The sequence below is a fragment of the Oryzias latipes genome, chromosome 19 (assembly GCF_053564925.1).
Source record: "Oryzias latipes strain Hd-rR chromosome 19, Olatipes_Hd-rR_3.1".
Lineage (NCBI taxonomy): Eukaryota > Metazoa > Chordata > Actinopteri > Beloniformes > Adrianichthyidae > Oryzias > Oryzias latipes.
Genome location: NC_136255.1, coordinates 22,858,194 through 22,874,159, shown reverse-complemented (window position 1 = coordinate 22,874,159; position 15,966 = coordinate 22,858,194). Strand labels below are relative to the sequence as shown.

Genomic DNA, 15,966 nt, shown 5'->3' with positions numbered 1-15,966 from the left:
GAGGTGAGAGAAGCGGTCGAGGCTCACGGCACCCGTGTCAGCGCGGATGGGGGAGAGTGTGCGGTCGCACTGACTTGTCCGCGTGAGAATCCCGAAAGGTTCATGGCCTTCTCCTGGTACCAGGTTGTACGTGGGACCAAGCGCGGACTCTTTTACATCCAGGACAACGGAACTGCCTTGGAGTACGAGCTCGAGGAGAGCATCAGCGCCACTCACAAGTTCCTGGGCTCGAACTCAACTCTACTCATCTCGCCAATTTCAACAGGATACGAGGGCTCGTACGAATGTAGCCGCTGGGCGAACGTGGGCCATCGCAACGAGCAGTACAGTTTCTCTGTTTCAAACTGCTCCGTGACGTTGATCGTCAAACCTCTCAGTCCCTCAGTTTGGGCCAAGGGGGGCTCGACAAAGCCCTCTGTCTCGTCCCTCACTCTGTTGACATTGTCCTCCCTGGGTATCCTGAAACTGCTTTGACTTGAGCGGCAACAAAATTTTGCTGATGCAGCATCGCCCATCCTCAAACCTAACGACTTCATCCCCTACGAGCCCGGCCTTGTGCACTTACTGCTTGTTATACATTTTTGAAAGGTCCACACTTTTCACGGTATGTGTTCTTCTCAATGAAATGAAGCGAGAGAAAAATGATGATGTAAAAAAAATCAATAAAGTACCGGTCAACTCCAAAATGTGGTCTTGCCTCGCTTTCACCCTCTGTGTAACGTGTCAACCTGACAGCTCGCGAAAAATGCACTTGTCACCGTGACACACTCAAGTTGTTGGGCTTGTGTGCTGAACATGTAGCTACATGAGCGTGTGTTGTTGAACGTGCTCCCTTGAATAAAATCATGTGGTCTCTCAGCTCACTTGGGTGCGTCTTTGTCTGTTTTCACTTCTCTCTCGGTCTAAGGGACTAGAGACTCTGACTTTTCCTCCCCGCTTTGGCCTACGTGTGTTCCTAAGCGCCCCTCGCATATATGATAAAGGCACAAAACCCCAATGCGATACAAATGACAGACACAGGACAAGCTGAGGTTTTCAATGCTGTTTAATTCACAACAGTGAGCGTACAACGCTAGAGAGAACAATTGTGTTAGGGGATAAATCAAGACAAGCGCCGTGATCACACCCGGACGGGGTGTGCGTTACGCTGACTGAAAAGTTTTTTCTTGATGCAGTCAGAAGATTTCGTCCGCCTTCTGCTGTGGGGAATCTTCGTTTTCAACGCAGGAACTCCGTGCCTCGGGATGGGCTGCTCCACAGGGGTACGAAAAGAGGAGGGCGGGAATCTCCGAGGCGAAGGTTCCCTCTGACTGCCGCCCATTCGCTCGCCCTCGTGTTCCCTCGGCGCATGCGAGCGTTGCACCGTCCTTCCCCGCAAAGGGCGAAGGGGAGTCGTATTCTCATCTGCAGAAATTCTGGCAGTCGAGCAGGTCAGGTCGTTCACTCCGGATCCCGTCCCGCTTCGGGTGCCGACGGCCTCGAGGCTCTCGCGGTCAACTTCGGTCGCGGCTGCGGAGATGACCGGAGACTTCTCCGGAGGTAGCTCGCGATTTGAGTCGTCCGTCATCGTTGCTCCCCTCTATCCGGGTGGCTGAGCGCGAGGTTCTGATGAGGTCTGGAGGACAAGGCGAAACTCTGTTGAGCCCGGGTAACTGCCGCTTTCAAACATGACTCGGAGGGGGTGATACTTGGGGCAGCGGTCGGATCCAACCTAGCGCCGCAGCCGGAACGACGACGCGTTTCGATCGGCGACCGGGTTAGGCTCTGGGCTCGCGGCTCTCACTCGCAAGCCGTCAGAGGTATTTTGTTGCGATCGTAGTTTCCGTGACGCGAACCCAGACTGAGCCGAGGTATACTAATTGCCCCGTGTCCACTCGCTGGACAATGAGACGATGGTGAATGAAAATTACAGTTTCTGGTGGTGGTACGAACGGAACGAGTGGGCGGCATACACCATGGTCGCAGCGCCTTTGATGGTGCTGGGCTTGGTGCTCATCATGCACAGGTTCTGCAAAAGGCCCGCTGGGAACATCTACAAGCCCAACGCTCAACGGGTCGGTGCTGTGTACCAGCCCACGACCGAACGTCAACCGTCCACCTTGTCGAATTGGCGTGAGACCGTCGAGACCTGCAACTGCCGGGGTGCAGAGCGAAAAGTGGCAGAGAGCCCGGAGCCCGCAGCCCTGAGTCGCTCAGACCAAGTTCTGGAGGTCCCGATCGATGAGAAATACCCCTCGGTTCTGTGAGGCAGAGCTAAAGGGGTGCGAGAATTTTTTTTTTTTCCTTCTTTCTTCTGTTTGTCTGCTTTGTTAAATAAAAAAAAAAAGAAAGCTGCACACAGCTGAAACTTGTACCCTTTTATCTCTCCTAGTTTACGCAGGTCTGCAGTGATAGCAGGAGGAGCAGCCCAGAAGACAACGAGGCCAATTTGCTGAGATCCTGCTGTGGACAGTTCTTCATTGTTTTTCTTTAATTGTAACTAGCGTGTTCACAATGTCAAGTTGTTGAGATCCTGCTGCAGACAGTTCTTCTTCTTTCTTTTTTCTTTTTTTTTTCATTGTAACTAGTGTGTTCACAATGTCAAGCTGTCGACACAATAAAAAATGCACAGATCCAAATTATGCTCGAGTGATGTTTTATTCTGGACAAGCAACTTCATCTATATCCCTGCAACAATTACAAGGCAACAGACGACACCTTGCCGTATCGTCTGCGCTTCTTGCCATAGGGGCAGAAAACACACAAAAGGTATGCCACTACGATGAGCAGAGCAGGCAGCCATGAAGACCAGACTCCGAGTGCAAGGCCGGTCCACGAGCGGCGGATGAGACAGAGTTGAGTTGTGATGCGGGGAAGACTCTGAATACATTGGGGCGAACCTCCCCTCTAGGTTTTCTCAACCAGTGGGACGAGAAGTCTCACGACGTCCAGCGCACCCATTGCCGACGCGGCCTTAGCTGCCTTCTTGGTCTCACCGGTCCCTGTGTGAGACAACGGCCCTAGTTGAAACCCAAAAACTTGAGGGAAAACAAATCACAGTGTCACATCGCTGTTACCTGTCGCTTGCACATCCACCTTGGTCGCTCCGTCTAAAAAGATCGCAAACGCTGAGCAGAAGCAACGAAATCTGCCGGACGCAACCCACTGGTCTTGTGTGAGTTCCTCGAAGTTGTAGGTGGGAAAAGGCCAGTTGTACCTCTGGCATAATTCCTGTGAACGCATAGAGAGTTTTTTTTTTCTCATGCACAAACAGCGGCATTGGGTCACGTGAATAGGATACGCACCTGCAGTCGGCCGACGTAGTTCTCCGCAGTGGGCAAACTTGCGAACTTAGCGACCAGCTTCGATTCCCATTCATCTTTCGTAGCCTCCAGTGACGGGAGCTTGGCGTTGTCTGCAGCGGATTCTTTCAGCACCCCCAATAGCAAAGCTTTGGCTGCGGCTAATTTTGCCAACCTCTTTTGAGGTCCGATGCCTAGGGCGAGGGAATCTTCCTTGACGCTGCCCTCAGCGAAAAGCCGCGCACTACATTTGTACATCTCGAAGAAGTCGTCTCTTGAAATTATAGTGTCGTACACGACTGTTAAATTTCGCTGATCTGCGAAGGATTGAAGTCTGTCCACCCAATTTTCCTCCTTTCCTGCCATCTTCTCTACAGAAACTGAGACACGACGCGGTTCCTCCTCAGTATCCATTCCATTCTCTGGGTCACTTTTATTTTATACTGCCTACTCGTCGGACGGAGCATCGATGACGGTTACGGTGAAGAGGCAGGTTTCGCATTGGAAGAGAGTCTCTGTGAAGCAGGGACACGTTGTTGTTTTTTTCTACATCTGTTGCTCGGGTACACAACAGACAGACACACACACACACACACAAAAATACAGTGCAAAAAAAAAGGACTCGGTGTCCAAGCTCCACCAAAGTCCACGAGCGCATTTTCACTGGGAGCCCATCATCATCTCGTGGCACGTGAGCAACGCAGCCCTAGGGGAGTAGGTCGAATGATGAGTAGTAGATGTCTCTCCGAGGACTTTGTGTCCACGGGCATGGGGAGTTTTACCTCGAGCTTTACCCTTCCGGCACCTCGAACAAGTCTTTTTCGAGATGCTCAGCAGGCTCCTAGCCACGAGCGGATGGAGGTCCCCCGATCCACACACCAAACAGCGTGAGTTCAATGAAGCCTCGATCTCGCGGATGATGGATTGCGTCAATGATCCCGGCCGCAGGCTATCGAACAGCGCCATCAGCCCACCCTCGCCGAGCTCTCGCTCGTCCGGTGAAGCTCCGCTGACATCCAGGAACCCAATTAAAGAGCACACGGCCGCGAGCTGCCAGGTGCTCACTCGCGTCTTAAGCTCAATGTCCAAAGCCGCCCTGGTTAGCAAATCTACGGCTCGAGAGATCGGCGCTGCAAGCGGCTCGACGTCAGTTGGTCGGAGCTCGCTTAGTGGCTCTCGGAGCGCGCTCAGCGGCTCTCGGAATGCAACGCGCTTAGAACGCTTCAGCGCAAGAAACCTCACCAAGAGACGCACAATGTCCTCTTCCCTCACAGGGAACGCAGCTCCTCCGAGAGCGATCAATACGTCCTTCTCCGCTCTCAGTATCCCCTCACCAGTAGAGGATGCGTCGGCGACCGTCAGGTTCGGCCCCGGCTGGGATTTGACGGTGGAGTTGGCCCAGACGCGATTGCGGACGCAGATGTCGTCCAGATCGATTTGAGAGCACGTGGCGTGCATCTTCGCAGAGAGCGAGAAGCAGGCCGCTCGGACATTTTCCGAGTTCGTCAAAAGCTCCACGAGCTCGGACTCAGTGTCACGCGTGGCGACGTATCTGTCCATGACGTTCAACGAGCCCAAAAACAGTGAACGAACGTCTGAGGTGTCGACGTTCAGTCGCCTTATACTGTCCGCGAACCAGCCAGCAGCCTCTGACCTGCGATTTCGGTACTCCCAAAACAAGCCGGAAGATGACAACAGAAAGCGGTCAAGTCCTGCGCTTGAGTCGAACAGGTCGAGAAGGCGAAGCTGATCCTCCAAGCCTTTTCTGAGGTCTTTCGTGTCTGTCGCTGCCAAACCAAAGTCCAATGCGGGACACGACACGTACGTCTGCTGAGTAACTTCCATGATGAGTGTAAAGTGTGCTCAAGATCGAGTTCCAGGTTTCTAAGGGCCACAGCCAGCGCTCGCACAATAGGTTATCGAGATTTCGCTTGTCTCGACTGAGGCAAGAGGCACACAAATCGCCTAGACAAGAGCGCAAGACTTTGAGCAGCTATGGAACTAGAGTTAGCCAACTAGTTGGCTCCACACGCTGAGGTCCGACTCCGAGCTGAGTCGGCCGTACTCCGTTTGCTCCGTTCGGAGACTGAGTGAGGTGGGGGGAGTGTGGCTCGCCGTTGGATGTCCATACAGCAAGGCAGTCTAAGTCGGGGGCTTGGAGCTAGGGAGAGAGGAGCTTATTTCAGCACCACAAGCGTACGTCTCTCTGTCTGTGCTAGTGTTCACTGTCCCTCAGGTCAGCTGCGACGATGTTCGGCAAAAGGACAACGTACAATGCTACCGGCCCGTCACCAACCAACGCGTCCTCTGAGATTCACTCTTCGATCGCGTTCAGTGTGGTACCCATGCTTCACTTTGCGGTGATGGTGCTGGGCTTGATCGTAAACGTTTGCATGATAAACCTGGGATTACGGCTGTGCAGACCTCCGAAGGCTCGTTCGCGCTGCGATTACTTTTTCGTGGTCGTCGGGCTCTGCGACATAGGCACATTGTCCGCGACGCCGCTGTGGGTCATGCAGAACATGGCCAAAGAATGGATCTTCGGATATGTCGTCTGCAAAGCCACGAAGGGGGTGATAACTGTGAGTCGCCTTTGCTTTTTCCTGTTCTTTTCTCTATCCGGACAAATGAAAAACCTCTGCTTTCTTCAATCCCTCCTCATTACCTGTTTTGGTTTTTTTTTGTTTGCGTATTTGTTTCCTCCACAGTTCTGCCTGCAATACGGGGTACTCATGATGGTCTGCATCAGTATAGAGAGATACAACAGGGTGGTCCTCAGAAAAGCTGCCTTCTCCTCTCTTAAGAGGGTGAAAGGAGAGTGGGCGAGGAGAGCTTTCCTGTCCCTGGTGTGTGCCATTCCTCCCTCCGTGTCAGCTCTGGTGAACATATCCAATCACGAAACCTTCAAAGTCGGTCTGATTACGCTGTGCGCTGACACCTATTCCCCGAGCGAAAGGTTCGTCATCACGTGGATCAGGATGACCATCTGTTTTATCGCACCCTGCATCATTCTGGCTGCTTGTTACGGCGCAATCTTCTTCACTGTGCGAAGACATGTTAGAAGGGGGTCGGCTCACTTAAAGAGAGAACAGCTTCCCCTTGCAAAATCCTACATCCTTTCATTGCTCACTGTCATAGTTTTTGTTTGCTGCTGGACTCCCTGGATCGCTGTCAGCATTTACTACTCTCTCACTAAAACCCTGGTACACAATCAGCTGAAATTATTCCTGGTGACCAACGTGAGCTTGGCCGCAAGGAACATGCAATGCATCACCACCCCAGCCCTGTATCTGTCCATGAGGACCCCCCAGTCGGTCAGAAGAATTGGGTCTACGAGCACCAAGAGTGGGTCGAACACCTGAAACTTTTGCAATTATTCTTTGTAGTTGTCACAGGCTGTAAAATATACAAAATAAAGACACGAATAAGCGAAACAATATCAAACCCAGATTTGTGTTTTGTTTTTGTGGGCGTACAACGGGGAACAGAGATGCTTCAGAGCAGGCTCAGAGACCCCGCCGAGCTTTGTCTCGTTTTGGGAAAGGTTTTTCTCTAGCTGTAAAACAAAAATAAAAATAAAAAATAAAAATAAACATCTGAAGCAATTGCAACCCGCCTCTGAGTCTGCCCCTCCTGACAGGACGCAGAGCTCCGTGGAGTGTTCCTTGTCTGAGAGGAAGTCTCCAGCCTGCCCCTGAGCGGGCCTCTCGTGACAGACGCAGTGCTCCGTGGAGTGTGAGTCGTGCCAGCGAAAGGCTCCAGCCTGCCCCCACCGAGAGGAAGTCTCCAGCCTGCCTCCTGAGCGGGCCTAAGCGGAAAAGCACAAGCAGCTCTGCGGCGAGTCACACCACAGAGCTCTGTGTCATGGGGGGCCGAAGCAGAGGAAGGCTGGAGCCTTTCGCGTCTGAGGCACACACGCGGCCCGTGCCTGCGGGGGAGCAGACCGAGAGGCAGGCTGGATCCTACATCGTCTGAGAGCGGCCCGCAGGCCGATCCGCTCCCGTCGGACGGAACGAGAAGCTCGACGGAAAGGCGGGGTTTGTCAAAGTCAAAAGCACGAGCGGCTCTGCGTGGAGTGCTGTGTCAGGGGGGACCAAGTCAAAGGCAGGCTGCAGCCTTACGCAACGCGAGCCACACAGCTGAGTCTGTCAGGAGAGGCCAACTCAGTGGCAGGCTGGAGACTTCCTCTCGGTGGGGGCAGGCTGGAGCCTTTCGCAACCAGAGCCACACAGCCTCGGAGCTCCACGTCTGTCGCGAGAGGCACGCTCAGGAGGCAGGCTGGTCGGATACAGGCCTCTCTCATATGTGGAAATAAATCAGAAACGAATCGACAGAGGCACGCTCAGGAGGCAGGCTGGTCGGATACAGGCCTCTCTCATATGTGGAAATAAATCAGGAACGAATCGACTGTGTGCATTTGCGTGTGCCACAAGAGTGATGGAGGTCGGAAAGTCCACAAGGTGGAGCGATGATGAGGTTAAATGCCTCTTAAGTCTGTGGGGCGACGAGACAATGCAGACGGAATTGCAGGATCATTTTCATAACAAATTCTTGTTTGAAGACATTTCAACAAATATGGGGAGGCAAGGTTTTAAGCGCTCGTGGCTAAATTGCCGGCAAAAGATCAAAAACTTGAAATACAAATACAGATCGGTAAAAGACCACAATAATAAGAGTGGAAACAGCTGTGAAACATTCCTATTCTATGATAAAATGGAAGGCATTTTGGGTGACAGGCCAAGTTTCCGACCACCGGAATTACTGGATACCACCAGAGTTGATGATGTGCCGTCATCGGTGGACAGTGAAGAGCCGGAGTTTGAGAACAGTAACAGTACAGGTAAGGGCAAACGGAATTTATTTTAAATCTTCGTTTATGTTGTTAATGTTATTTTATTGTATTTATAATAGTATAGCAATTTAAAAGTTGTCTTAGTATTCGACAGATTAGAAAAATATGTAAGCAATTAAAATATTACAACTACCATCATTCATAACAAAGTATGATTGATAGCTAACAGGTATTTATAGTTCAAACAATGCTTCAATATTATATAATACACTATAGGCTATTACTTCCATTTTATATATTGCATTTCTATGTTTATTATCATAGACTCATGACAAACGTGATCACAGTTAGTCATACTCATTTTTGTCTTTTACAAGTAGGTCATTTCATTTGCATTCACAGTGTTAAGTACTTTTTTTTTATTTACATAAAAATCAATATTACAGCAATACAGCTATAATGTTATTGGGCAATACTCATAATGTAGTAATTGATAAAGCACTCAACAAAGAAATAGCTCATTATGTAAAACATTTGTCATTTTACAGGTGCACCTACCACCCGTCAAACGCCCAAAAACAAGCTAGAATCCACAATGGATGTTTTTTCTAGGACAATCAAAGAAGCCCTGTCTCAGGCAGATGACACAGAGCTACAGCTGAAATTGCAAGCGGCCCAGCACGCCCACGAAATGAAGATGATGACAATGGTCACACAATTTCTTGCAAGAAGACAATCGTATCAGCCACCACCTGACCCAGACCAGGCCACAGGTTCAAGCTCGTACCAGCCACCACCTCACCCAGACCAGGCCACAGGTTCAAGCTCGTACCAGCCACCACCTGACCCAGACCAGGCCACAGGTTCAAGCTCGTACCAGCCACCACCTGACCCAGACCAGGCCACAGGTTCAAGCTCGTACCAGCCACCACCTGACCCAGACCAGGCCACAGGTTCAAGCTCGTACCAGCCACCACCTCACCCAGACCAGGCCACAGGTTCAAGCTCGTACCAGCCACCACATCACCCAGACCAGGCCACAGGTTCAAGCTCGTACCAGCCACCACCTTACCCAGGCCAGGCCACAGGTTCAAGCTATTTCCCAGATCCGGTTCACCCAGGCCAGGCCACAGGTTCAAGCTATTTCCCAGATCCGGTTCACCCAGGCCAGGCCACAGGTTCAAGCTTGTACCAGCCACCACCTTACCCAGACCAGGCCACAGGTTCAAGCTCGTACCAGCCACCACCTTACCCAGGCCAGGCCACAGGTTCAAGCTATTTCCCAGATCCGGTTCACCCAGGCCAGGCCACAGGTTCAAGCTTGTACCAGTCGCCACCTCACCCAGGCCAGGCCACAGGTTCAAGCTATTCCCCAGATCCGGTTCACCCACATAGGTTCAGTCAGGATTTTTCACACCCAGGTCCCTTTACTCAGGATCACACACGCCTACGTTTGTCCGAAAATGATGGCCACCCTTGTCCCCCCTTTTACCAGGATTATGTTTCTGCTGGTCCCTCTCACTATCCCCACCCTCCATTCATTTCAGATAATCTTTAACCACTCTACCTCTTGTAATGCCACCTCCAAATATCTTGACCACCCTTCAACCTCCACCCTCTCAACAGGGCCGCATCAGCCTTATGCCTGTCAGTTCCCCCAGTCCAAAGCTACTGAAGTAAAGGGACCCAACCCGGGGATGGAACCGAAAAGGTCCACAGCTCAGCGGAATGAACAAAGAGTTGGCTTTCCAGCCCCACATCTGAAGCTATTGCAGCCCGCCTCTGAGTCTGCCCCTTTCGACAGGGCGCAGAGCTCCGTGGAGTGTGACTCGTCTCAGCGAAAGGCTCCAGCCTTCCTCTGCGTCGGCCCCCCCATGACACAGAGCTCTGTTGTGTGACTACACGCAGAGCCGCTCGTGCGGTTCCCTTCACCCAAACCTGAGCCTCTCCACGGAGCTTCATGTGCTGTCAGAGGGGAGGTGATCGGAACGCTCTTGGGCTGGGCTCTCTTGGGGTTGCTTTACATTTGGAACGTTGCATTTGGAAAGGTTTTCTCAATCGAGCTGTCAGGCATAAAAGCGGAGCCAGCCCGGAGAGGGAACTGAAACGGCCCACAGCTCAACAGCAAGGAGAGAGAAAGTCGGTCATTTAGCTCTTGGCGTGAAGCAATTGCGAATGTTCTGTGAGATTTTCACTGGCTTTAAAATAAAAAATAAAATAAAAAATAAAAAAACAGGACAGAAAATCCAAACGAACACAGGAATTGTTTTTTGTATGACTTTTTTATTACAACATGTCCTAGGGATCCAACCCAGAGATGGAACCGAAACTGCCCAGAGTGCAGCGGAATTGAGAAAGAGTTGGCCTTCCAGTACCACACCTGAAGCTATCACAAATGTTCTGTGAGGTTTTAACTGGCTGTAAAATAAAAGTTAAAAAAAAATGGGACAGAAAATCCACCTTGATTTTACACTGTGATTTTTTTTTGTCATCACACGACCCGGGGGTTCCTTCTGCTTCATGGCCATCGCCGTCCCGTCAGCGCCCTGGACGTGAGCCGTGTGTTCACGAGGGGAGCCGATCTGGTGTGCGTGTTTGTGTGCGAGCCTGCCTTGTTACAGTCAGATGTGCGACCGCGAGAAGGTTAGAGGGGTCTTTGGCAGCGCCCAGGCCTTTCGAGCAAACTGGTTTGTTTCACACAGAGAAGCTGTCCAACAGGGCGGCAGCGGTCGCGATCGACTTTATTTTTCATCAAACGGACACAACGGAATGAAAAACGTTGCGCAGGTCAGCGTCTCTGTCGCGGGCCCCACTAGCATCAGAGCAGTTTTTGGTCATAGCACAGTATACAAACAGACTTTTGACATAACACAGCAAGACACTTCACCCCGGTCGATCCTTCGGAATCCAAAATCGCACTCGCAAAAGGAATCGCCATGCTCACACGATCAACGGTCTCGCGCAGGCGGAAGAGAGATCGCGGCGAGGGAGAGCAGGGTAGAGAAGAATCCGAAGATGAGGACGCTTGCGAATACCGGTGTTCTCACATGAACATGATCGCTTCGATGAGACGCGAGATCGCAGAGCTGAAGGGCGCTCTGGACAGAACGGAAAGGGAGCGGGATAGAGGAGCGCTCCATGAACGTGTCGACCTGCGGTCAGGCGTTCGAGAGTCGAGCGGAAACCTCGCGCGAGCGGGGCGCTCGGGCGAGGAGGCTGTCGTCCGCATGGCCTACGAGCTGGAGGTTTGCAGGAGGGATCTCGAGGAGGCCAAACAAGCTCTGCACCGCGCTTTGGAAGACCGCAAAGCCCTCGAGATCGAGCTGAGGGAGAAAGCCGCCCGGAGCGCGGAAGGCGAGGCGGGTAAAAGCGAATCGCCTCGCTCTCATCCTCACCTGGACTGGGTCGGCAGGCATTTCTTGGCGGTGTCTCTGCCCGAAGATCGCATGTTCAGACCCGGGGAGTCCGTGACGCCGGTCGGGGTGTTGCAGAAACTGTTCGAGATGAGGATGGGCGAGAGGCGATCGGCGGGGTTCAGCATACTGCTGGAAAACGTCAACATCGCGCTCTCTCAGAAAGAGCCGGAGTGGTACGCGAAACACTTTGGCTTCACGAGGCCCCGCGTCTACGCCAACGGCTACAGGTGCACGGACAAGGTGGACACGGAAGACTTCGCCTGGCTCCTGTTCGAGTACGGGGCGCAGGCTCCCTTCGTCGAGCTGCTGGCCGGGCTGTTGACCGTGCTCAACAGCACGGGGAAGGGCGGCGTCACCGCCGTGGCCGTGAAACTGAGCCAGATCCTGTACTCCTCGAGCGTGACGCTGTTCAGAGAAACGGTCGCCAGGGCATCCGAGTCTTTTCTCTGTGTTCGCGGCAGAGCCGCGCAGGCTCGCGAGTCTCTGGGCGCCGTCACGGTCCCGGTCGACGCGGGGCTGCCTGAGGAACACAGCGATCGCCACAGGGGTTCGAACCGCGCGAGGAACGGCGTACTCAGGTCCGTCCTGGAAGGCATAGAAAGCCCCCGTTTCGCGAGCTTTTCTCCAAAGCAACGGGAGGAGGACGGATCCCTCGGCGCTCGAGACTCCTTGAACATTGACCGTTCTCTGTCTGCCTTCATCAAACGCAGACAGAGAGAGCCGGGAGAACTAAGTGGCGGGAACGGAGGCTCGAGGACCTCGAGGTTCGATCGAGCCGAGCAGCTTCGGGTTGCCGCTCCGCACCGCCCAGAGCGAAGCTCGCTCCTCGCGAAGCGGGTGCAGATCGAGCCGTTTCTCTGACGGTCGCACTGCGCAGCCCCCGCATAGAGAGATGGACGAGCCAGGGGTCGACGTCTCTCCGGCCGAGGGATTTGGCGCGCCCGGTGCCCGCAAGCGCGCCAGAGAGGAACCGCGCGTCGCCGACGAGGACCCCGCGGCTCGGGCTTTGCTCTCCCTTTCGGGATACTGCCAGGAGGAGTGGGTTCGACGCATGGTGAAGTTGCACATGTTTCGAGGCGATCGCCTGAAAGTGGCTTTGCTGAGCGGAGACGCGGGCTGCGGGAAATCGTACGCGATCGGTCTGCTGGAGAAAAAGCTGAAAGCCCTCAGGATCAGCGTCGCAGTGAGCGCCATGACCAACAAGGCGGCAGGAACGCTGATGGAGTCCGGTCATCTGGACAAGGTGCAAACGTTCCACAAGATGATGGGTCTCAAAAAGGATCTGCTGGACGATTCGCTCGAAGCGGACGCCTTTGTCGAGCGCTACAGGAGATGCTACCTGGGTGCGATCCTCGCCTTCCGGGCGTTCCGCCGGTCGAAGGTCGACCGGGCCGTCGACAAACACTCCTGCGAGCTGCCGAGGCCAGAGAGCTGCTCCGCCTGCAGCAGGATCTTCGCTCGGCTGAGAGGCCGCAGCGCCTTGGCGGACGCGCCTCCGTTCTTGGGCACGAACGTGCTGGTCGTGGACGAGTACGGGCTCATGACGGCCAGGCTTCTGGAGAGGATGCTCAGAATACTCGCCCTGTTCTACGGTCCGGACGCGGGTCCTCTGATAATCCTGGCGGGCAGCGTGTCCCAGTTGCAGCCAGCCGGTTCGGGCCCGCTCCTCTGGGAGACCGGTCGCATGGAAACGCTGCTGTGCTGCTCCACCCCGCTCTTTGTCAACAGGCGGCAGTTCGACGACCCGGGCTACGCCGAGACACTCTCCTACCTCCAGTTCAACACGGTGACGCAGCAGTCCCGGACCATTTTCAGGAGTCAGCTGCTCGTCAGCGAGAGACAGGCGATGGACCCCGAGCACGAGCCTCACAAGACTCGCATCTTCCACCAGGACCAACAGCTCGCTGCCTACACAAAGGCTTACGCCGCCAGGGCAACACGAAAGGCGGAGGTGTTCCTGAGCGTGACCAAGCACGGATCATCGAGCAAGGGACCCGCCCAGTGGTACAACGTCCTTCAGCAGGCGACTCAGGCTTTACCCAAACTCTTTGCGATGCCCAGGGTGTTTTTCAAGGGCGGCCAGCGCCCACGCGAAAGGGACTACCTCAGGAACCCCGAGCTCTGGGTCGGTTGCAAGGTCAGGATGCTTTGGCACATGGACCACAACGGCATACAGCCCGTAGAGGACGGACCGGTGCCTCGTAAAGCCCTTTCGCCGGCGGCCAACCTCGCCGGGGACCCGGTTTCGCCGCTCGAAGTGGAAGGCCTGATCAGCGGGATGGCGTTCCGGAAAGAGACCCAGGCTTACGAGTTCTACGTGAGAGGAGACAGGACCGGTCGTCTTTACAAAGTGGGACCTTCCAAGTGGCACTGCGAAAACTGGACGGTGACCACGCACCCGTTGGCCTGCATGCTGGCCATGAACACCTACGACTGTCAGGGCTGTACGATAAGCGGAGAGGTGCTGTACCACCCGCCGCGAAACTTTTCCATGTCCCCTATAAAACCATCGGTGTACGTGGCGCTCAGCAGAGTCACTCGGAGAGAAAAGCTGCAGATGACAAACTGCAACTTCGCAGAGTCTGTCGGTCGGGTGGGTTTCTACGACGAGAGGCTAGTGGCCTACCGCAAACGCGTGGAGATGAACTACTCGGCCTGAGCCCTCGGCCTAGCCAGAAATCTCCTCTTCTTTACGGTCGTCGCGACCGACCTTTCGCTCGAACCATGTGGCACGAACTCACGCTGGAAGAGCTGATACTCCTCGCTTCGCCAAAGTCCGCCGCTCGAGGGCCGAGCCGGGTCGCGGCTCGCGCGACGAACCCCCGAACGAGAGGAGAGGACGGCTCGGTGGAGAAGCCGGAGCCCCCTCGAGCGGAGTCCCGGTGTGATTTGAGATCTTACATCGTGACCAAGTGGTGCCCGTGGTTCTCGCGGACATTCGGGGAGCTCTCGGAGGAGAATCTCAACATGCTTACGGTCAGGCTGCTCAGAGTTCACGTAGAAGAGGGTCCTGTGCTACTGGAGGTGCTCGCCGCGGCTCTGATCGTCCTGAAAGCGCCCAACGCCCCGCACGCGCCCACCTGCAGAGAGCCTTTGCGAGCGCTCGAGTTTCTCTGTCGTCCGATCGCGGACTAGTTGTTGTCGTTGCTTGTTTTTTTTTTTTCGTTTTCAGCCGCAAACGCAGATGTCGTCGACCAGGATACACGAGCCGATCCGCGCTTACACACACGGCTTGAGCGAGAGCAAGCCTCGCAGCCAGTCTGTCCCCTACGGAGCTTACAAGTACGACTCCTCGAAAAACTACCTCCCTCCGGGCCTGTTCCACTTTGTCAAAGACAGCAACCGCTACGTTCCCACTCTACACGGCCTCAGCCTCGAATCCGTTGGCCGCCTCAAGGAGGTGGCCGTGTGCTGCGCGAGCAGCTCCATCGTGGACAGACCGTTCCTGAACGCTCCCCACTTGTACGAAGTGGAGCTGATCAACACGGGCCACGAAACGTTGAAACAGGGCGACAGGTTCTCTGTTCAGCTCCCGGACAGAAAAGACGTGGCGGCGCAGCTCGGAGTCGAGGGGGACCCGGGCTACGATCTCAACGTCAACAAGGGCATCTGGGGCGGTCTGCTCGCGACCAGACGCGTAAATTGCGATTGCGGAGGAGATCCCGTGGAGGAGGTCGTGCAGGCGCTCAAGCATGACGGTGACTTCGACGTGTTCCAGCTGGTCTCCCCTTACCACCCCCAGAGCGTGCTGGCCATAATGACCCTCCTGGCCAACGGAGCAGACTACCATCGAGTGGACATTGTCACACGAAACGCGGCCGCGTCTTTGGTGAACGACAGATTCGACTCGAACCTGGCAGCTCGGCTAGTGCAGGACCAAGAGGCGAAGCGATTCCTCAAGACTGTGATCGGCCACGCGATGACCGTCGTGGAAAGTGTGCAGGGTTTCGCGGGAGGACAGGTGTTACGAGCTCGGAAAGGGCACATCGCCAGCTCGATCCGGACTGGGGATAGGTTCGTGGCTCAACTCGACATGCATAGGTGGCTGTTGTAGCAGCAGAGACGGAAGGAGTCCCGCACGAAGAGGGGAGGACGACTGTTACCTCGGACCCAGAAAGACAGCTTTGCTTGTGCACAATCATGCAGTTTGCTTGTTGAAATTGCTTGTGGAACAGATGTTCTCTCGTGTATGAAATTGTGCTGATGTGAATAAAAGACAACACACCTTGGTTTGAGTCACTGATTTATTCTCGTTCCACAACGATCCTATTCTGGTACGTGACTGTTTTAAACATAGGCATTCTGGTACGTGACTGTTTTAAACGTTGGCATAGATAATCACACCACATTCGTCTTGACCGTATTCCACCGTGCGGCCTGGTTGGACCGGGTAATGAAACTCTGAACGCAGTCTGAACCCTGTCCTTTTCAAGCGAAGGCTTCTGGCCTTGCTAGTACGAGGAATGTTTTTTTTTTT

At 54.2% G+C, this 15,966-nt stretch overlaps 1 long non-coding RNA gene across 1 annotated transcript; it reads left to right on the top strand.

Annotated features, from left to right (window-relative positions):
• Positions 1-465: 465 nt before the first annotated feature.
• On the top strand, positions 466-2,887 carry LOC144987800 (uncharacterized). The gene is made up of 2 exons (XR_013651465.1): positions 466-2,261; positions 2,372-2,887. It is a non-coding gene; the product is annotated as an uncharacterized LOC144987800 (long non-coding RNA).
• The last annotated feature ends 13,079 nt before the right edge of the window (positions 2,888-15,966 follow it).